This window comes from Lathyrus oleraceus, chromosome 3 (genome assembly GCF_024323335.1).
Source record: "Lathyrus oleraceus cultivar Zhongwan6 chromosome 3, CAAS_Psat_ZW6_1.0, whole genome shotgun sequence".
Classification (NCBI taxonomy): Eukaryota; Viridiplantae; Streptophyta; class Magnoliopsida; order Fabales; family Fabaceae; genus Lathyrus; species Lathyrus oleraceus.
The window spans coordinates 254821017-254828823 of NC_066581.1; positions in this window are offsets into that span (position 1 = coordinate 254821017).

Consider the following 7807-nt stretch of genomic DNA (forward strand, 5'->3'; position numbering starts at 1 on the left):
TTGATGTCTGTCCGCATCATTGTTTGATGTCTGTCCGCATCATTGTTTGATGTCATGTCAACATCATTGTTCGGTGCCTGTAAACATCGAGTTTCCTCCCGGTCATTGGTTAATGTCTGGTCGAGCTTTTTTTGGTGTCAGTAAACATCATCGTCCGATGTTCAGTAAACGTCGAATTTCTTCCCAGTCATCAGTCAGTGTCTGGTTGAAGATGTACCCTCTGACGTGTTGCCCTCAGAGTGGTGATTGGTATTATTTCCGACATTGCCAGCAGAATTATCAGATATTTTCCGGGGTTCAAATGCAGAGGTCTGAGGATCGTTTGCACAAGCAGAAATTTCGGGGTCCAAGAAAAGCAAAGAAGAGAGAATAATAATCCCGAGCGGATGTGTGGTGTTCAGGCCATGGTTCTCCCTGTGTTACCATTTATTTTGGTATCCAGGTCGACGTTGTTCAGAGTTTGTTTCTTCGCCGATGCTGACAGGCGTTGTTAATTATTATCCCATCAGAGTGCAAATTGTTCGTCTGTTCTTGGTATTCAATCACTCTTCATCCTGATCATCCGAAAGCCGAGGCTATTTCGTATCGACAGGTTCACAGTGGATTGAATAGGGGCAGCTGTAACACCTCAAAATTTGCCCTCCTCTCTTGGGACTAGCATTAACATATTGCATATCATTTTAGGTCATTAGGCATTGCATATTGCATATCATGTGGTTACATTGTGCAAGCTATCCTCTCAAGTCTTGATCAGAAGATGAGGAAGTCAAAGGCAAGCCTAGGGGTTTATTGATTGATCATTGGCCATCTGAGGATTGGGCTGTGAAGTAGGGTTTCATGATTCTCAATGGATGTTGGTCTTCATCTTGATTAAAAAGATACATCATCATCATCATGGTTGGTCATCATCAAGTGTTGGAGCATATTCCTTGAGATTAGGGTTTTGACCACTGGTCAACCTTAATCATCTGCATTGGGCCAATCAGGGCATAATCAGGAGATGGGGGCTATGATGTATATGAGGATCATAATGTGATTATATTGAGCTCATGGATGCTAGGGTTTCATGGTTGAGCCATTTCATCAGGAGTTTGGGGCTCAATTTGATCAGTGCGTAGCCAAATTCATCTATCTGTCAGAAAAGTCAATTGTGGTCAACGGTGCCTGGATTGATGGATTTGGAGGAGGGAAAGGGCAAGAGATACTCCATTCATGTTCAAACAAGTCTCATTTGACATTTCAGATACTCACATTGAAGGATTTGAGGTCATAGCAAAGGTTTCCAAAAGGAAAAATGACCTATGGTTTCAAGTTTCCAAAAGGATGGCAAGTTTTTGGAACGACTTCAACCCAATTTTCCCCCATCAAAAAAGCTTCAAATGGAATTTTGTTGAACATGAAAGTTGTAGATCTTTCTCTCCCATTTTCAAAAAGTCCAAGATCGTGAGAATCGGATGAACGGTTGAGGAGATATGGTCAAATTACCACCGGGCGTGCATGGCAAAATTTTCCATGTATCGATGCACACGAATTTCGTATCGATGCGTGCAAGGCAAAAAAGGGCCATGTATCGATGCACACGAGTTATGTGTCGATGCACACTGTTAAAAAGTGCCTTGTATCGATGCAAACAAGTTATGTATCGATGCATACTGTTAAAAAGTGCCTTGTATTGATACAAACAAGTTATGTATCGATGCACACTGTTAAAAAGTGCCTTGTATTGATACAAACAAGTTATGTATCGATGCATACTGTTAAAAAGTGTTATGTATCAATACATAACTCTATTTTGAGCTCTCATACAGCACTGTTCATGTCCATATTACTTCATGCACCATCTTCATGCACAAGAGTGAACATCTCATTTGAGCCAACACACTCCAAATATCAATTGAGAATGTATGAGCTGTCAATGAGCTGTCACAGGGCTTGAGTGAAAAGGCCATTTTGCCCTTGCTTAAGTAAATGCACATTTGCTAATTGCATGTCATTTTGCTAATTTGGTGATTAAAGCTTGATTAGTTGGAAGTATATAAGCTTAATCATAACAAACTCTTGAGGAGAATGCACAATTACCAAGTTCAGATCTCAAAACCATTCCAATTCTCTCACATTTCATCAAGAACACAAGAACTTCATATGCATCAATCTTCTTCATTCTTCAACCAAATCTCAAAATTCTTTTTGCTTTGGATTTGTATCATCATTATCTTGGACTGTTTTTGGAGATTGGAGGAAGAAACTCATCGAATCGTGACTGTAGCATGAGGAGCTTCAATGGTGAAATGTGGATTTCGAGCACTAGAGGCCAAGGCAACTGAAGTTGGACGCATCATTCATCTACCACTAGCTTGCACTACTTCTGTTTCGTGTAATTGAAGCTCAAAAACAACAAGAACTCCGCTGCCATATCCAGGTTTGAGCAAAATCGATCGTCACCATTTGTTTAATCATTATATGCGTTTGAAAGGCCTTGTTATGTAGATCGCGGTGATGTGATTAGTTTTGAGAATGATGAACCATAGGAGGAGAAATCTGGATTTTAAGATATGAACATAAACCCTAGCTCGCGCGATTCGTTCGATTTAGGAACTTTTAGCCAAGAATAAGTTGATATTCGTGATCCTTAGGCTCAGACGGTTCTAACGGATATGAGATTGTTCATTTTGGTGATGATTTGAAATTTCGTGTTCTTGAGGATTCTGGACTGTAGACGATGAAGTTCTGGAAATTTTACTGTTCAATCCAAAATCTGTTTTGAAAATTCAAACTGCATGTTTCCCGCTCCCGCCATTAGTATTTACGATAATGCCATTGTCAAAATTCTATTTAATTTAATTAATTGTTAAAAATCATTAACACATGAAAAAATTCATAAAAAAAATAGTAGAAAATTCAGAAAAATATGGAGATTTTTTCTATGACTTCCTTGTTGACTTTAGGACTTTTTTGATCTATTGGTCAAAGTTGTCCTTGGTAGAAATTCCATTTGCCCTAGGGTTTTCTCACATGAGTCACATTTTGATACACTTTACCATTTTAATTGTGAAATGCACATGCTTGCAAATAAATTCTTGAAAATTTTTGTGGTGGTTCTTGACTCATTGAGGATTATTTATATGTAAATTTCATGAATTTTTGATACCTGGTTAGAGAGCAGCAAATTCTGGAACTTAGGTGTGACAATTTGTGTCACACCTCTTGATGTCAACTTGTTGAATTTAATTGGATGACCTATGCATGTTGGAATTGGCTGAAATTTTGCATGATGACTTGTTGACATGTTAGGATGCTTGATGAATTTTTGTAGGATTTTTCACTGTATTTTCAATTTAATCTTGATTTTTCATTTCTGGTTGTTGAAATTGCAAGCTCATGTGATACATGTTGGTAGATTGATTGGGAAATCCTCATATTGTATTGTATGGCCATGAAATTTGATATGCATGAACTAGACACATTGTGTGACCTCCCTGTTTTGGTCTCATCCATTTCTTTTTTGTTTTCAATGAGATATGAATTTTTGAAGTGGAAGCATGTATTGATGTTGTGATTTGGAGCCTATAATTGTGTCTGTTTTTGTTGATTTTCATTGACATGGTTCCATTTGCCCAATTGAGCTCAAATTTGACATGGTAGACCTTGAATCCCCCCTGTTTAGGTGTAATTAATTTGAGAATTTTTGGATTTATTTTGATAGGGATTTGAATGCAATACTTCTGTTTGTATGTTTGGTGGTTCATTTGAACCAATATGGATTGTTTTGTGCATGAATTGAACTTGATGAGTGATATAAACATGAGACCAATGATGTTTGCTCTTGTTTGATGTTAATTTGATGTCGGATGGTGGATACCTTGCTGTTTTAACTTTTTTCTTGCTTTTGGACCCTAGGCTTGGCCTAGTGGTCTAGTTACTAATGTTTGCTTGGTTTTTCAGGATCAAAAGCATAATGTACATGGAGAATGATACAAGTTAATTTTAATTGATGTTGTGGATGTTTGTACACTAACATAACATTGTTTTGTAGGTGTTGAAGCTTGGGCTTAAGCCTTGAGCTTGCTTTGTGTTGTATTGTTTAAACTGTTTGATTGTTTGCTGTACAATTTGTCTGATTGAATACTGACTGTGTTGGATTGTTTCCAGGTACTTTAGTTGCTCAGTTCCTTGTGAACTTTTGCTTTGCGTTGCTTAAGCAACTTGCATTGAGGTAAGTCCTCTTGACTTCATGTAGTCTGGAGACCCGGCTGTTACCGAGCCGGGCAAATTGTCTGAAGTCCTCCTTAAGAGGCAATGCTTGTGTATGTTTATTTTTTAAGCCAAGCAGGAAAAGTCCTTCAAGTAAGGCAATTGGTGGAAGGTAGGGGTATGCAGCCTACCCCCCACTATTCAGTTGAGTCTTCTCCTTGCTCCCATTACATGGTTGTAGCATTGAGATCAAAAGCCCAAGATCCTGTGCAGTGCACATTGAGTCAGAGTCATCGAGTATAGAAGGGTTCCCCTATTCTGGACCCATGCTCATTTGTCAGCTCTCCCTGGTTAGGGATATGAGCTGTGAGGTCTGATCCTCACTTCGCCTTTTCATCTGCTTCACCTTAGCCTCGTAATGGCAAGGTTAAGAGCAAACACAGCCTGTACAGACGATTGCTTAGGCAGTCAAACCTGATTGATTGAGCCCCTTGTTTGGCTATAGTGCGTGTTATGTGGATATCTGATTGACATGCTTGTTTGAGATACCTGTTCTCATTTGATGATGTATGATTGTATGCTTGTGTGCTAGCTTCTTTCCTGGTTAGGTTAGTTTGCTTATGCAAGTAGGATAGAAAACCGAACTTAGGGTTAACGATGCATGACAACATTAGGCTCGAGTCTCAGCTCCCTAGTTGTGTATCTTTCCCCGGTTTCTGGTTAGCAATTTAGTCCCTTTCAGGGGAACTACATCGCCCTGATCCTTGTTCCAGACAAGGTATGTAGGCAGGAGGTCGTGCGAGACCTCTCCGGGCGCCTTTTTCTTTTTTTGTGTGTGTTGTTTGACAAATGCTAGGCTCGAGTCCCTGACTCCTTGGCATGTTGTTGTTTGTTTGTTTGCTTGATTGTATGTTGCTTGGTGTTTTGGGTTCGGATGCTGACGTAAGCCCAGTGATTGGCTGTCGGGCTCCACGTTTGCCCTTTTGAGTGTGTTTAGGTTCGGATGCCGACGTAATTCCATCCAGTGGTTGTCGGGCTCCATGTTTGCCATCTGTTTGTGTGTTTTGTGTTGTTTGGCGTGCGTAAGCCGAACTACAGTGGCTCTGATTCTTGTTTCAGACAAGATATGTAGGCATAAGGTGCGATACCTTATCGAGCTCTTTCTTCTTAACCCCACCTGCGTTCCCCGTGTGTGTGTGTGATGTTTAGCAACCTATTCTTTATTTTAGAACGTGGATCCCTAGGAGTACCTAGGACGTGAGGGGTGCTAATACCTTCCCCTCGCGTAACCGACTCCCGAACCCTTTCTCTTTGGTCGCGAGACCATGTCTTTTCCAGGTTTTTCTGAGCGTTTCCTTTCCCTATCTTGGGATAAATAACGCGCAGTGGCGGCTCTGTGTGTTTTATTTCTTTTTCGCTCGCCGGTTGATTTTTCGCAGGATGCGACAACAAGCGCAAATTGGTATTATATGATGTATGTTCCTAATTTCCGAATTAAGCAAACGGATTTAAGCAGACACGAATTAAGCAAACGCGAATTAATCAAACACGATAACGAAAAAGCTACGCTAACGTGATTATAGTTAAGAATCATACAAACAATCAAATTTAATCAACTCTATCCTATAAGAAACAATTGAATTAAGCAAACGAAAGTAATCGAATTAAGCAAACGAGTTTATAGGAAGAATTGAAAAGAAATCAAAATTAAACTGAAATTATTAAAAACCTCAAAGTGGAATTCGAATACAACAGATCAGCTCTTTGGGAATTAGCTCTCCATGAAATCTTCTAAGCAATATTGTCTCACCAAAATTCAGAACTAGGATTTCTATAGTAGTGAAAGACCTAATATAATAAAAGGTAAATTCGAGCCCTTATAGGATCCGACCCGAAAATTACAAAAACTGGCCCAAACTAACTATTTTAATTAAGTCTGGAACTTCAAAGAATTATTCGACCCTCCTTCATTTAGAATCAGCTTTTGACTTCAACATGAAACTTTTAGCTTATCCTCTCAGCTTTCCAACTCATATTAGAACTCATCGATCCGATTCTCGTAGCTTAAGTTATGATCTTCATAGTAACAAGGTATGAAATAACTATTTATGCTGAAAATAAAGTACGAAAATAAAGTAAAACCAAAAATAAACTTAAATATAAAAATACACTAAAATAGTAAAAATAATAGAATAAATTATAGAGTTGCCTAAGTACAATAGTAGAAGAAGGTGCATCAAAATGCACTGATCAACCAACAATATTAACTCTACTAAATAAAATCAGTACAATCAAATAAGTAAATAAAAAAAGAAAAATAAACAAAATAAAGAGTATAAAACAGGTTAACAAGCAAAGGTTGTAACCGTGAATTTTGAGTTGATTGATAGATGGTTATAGTTGCTGAAAGCTTGATGGTGATGCAGTTTGGTTACTGGCCTACGTCAGATGGAGTAATGGTGGTTATTGGTGAAGAAAATTTGGTAGTGAATGGATCAAATGTTGTTTTGCATGATGGAGGAGAGTTGTTACAACATTGTGGTCTCATTTGTGGTGGTGTGTGGTAGGTATATTAGAGGTGGTTGGAAGGAGAAAGATGATTAAAAAGGTGAGAGCTATGTTGTTAGGAGGTAGGTTCATGTGAGATAAAAGAGTGAAGGAAAACTGGAAAAGAGATAATGCTCTGTGAATTTTCTGTTGAGGAAGAAAGTGAATATGGCTTGAGGACAATAAGGTTAAGGTGGTGGTGTTGAGGAGGGCTTACTTGGTATTTGGATTTTGTGGGTGTTTAGCAGTGGTGAGGGCGGAGGAGAAGGGCGATTTAAGGTTTTGAGAAGGTGGTCGTGAGTATGAAGGAAAGAAGAAGAGGTGTTATGTTGTTCTTGTCAATTGAAGAGGAAAAAATGGGCATTTTCCCTCTACTGGAAAAAGAGAGATAGACTTATTGAATAAAAAGTACAAAATGTGAGGTGTATGAGTCCTAAAAATGAAAATGAGGATTCCCCTATTCAATGAGAGTCGTGTGGCCTTTTTCAAAATGAGAAATCGTTCCTCTTTTTTTGGCATGCTAGCTGTCACGTTGCTTTTGCTGAGTTGAGAGAAAGAGTATTTGGATGTGCGACTTTATAAGAGTGAGGGTTTTTAATTGATTTCTTATCCTTTTGAGAAATGAGGGATCCATTTTTCTCTCTTCACATGGTGAGTTGGCGTGTGGAGCTTCCCTATTGGAGGGATCTTCTATTCATTCTTTTCTCTCTCTTTTTTTTAATTAATTTATTTCTGATTTTAGATTAGATGATAGAAATACACATGGATAGCAAATATAAACCATTTATCAATTGAATTCAAAGGCTAATATTAAAACAAAGAAAAACAAATTGTGAATCAAATTAAAATGCCCACATTGTCCCTTCTAGATGCTTTAAGAGATTAGAATCAATTTAAATCAATTAAAACAAATAAAAGTCACACATTTCAAAATAAACACAATAAAATCAAAGTGAATCCATAGTAAATTCTATTTATTTTATATGAATAATTTGACAAAAGAATAAAAATTTAATGACTCAAAATGAATAATAAATGACCAAAACGATCAGCGCAAAATAAACTTCTA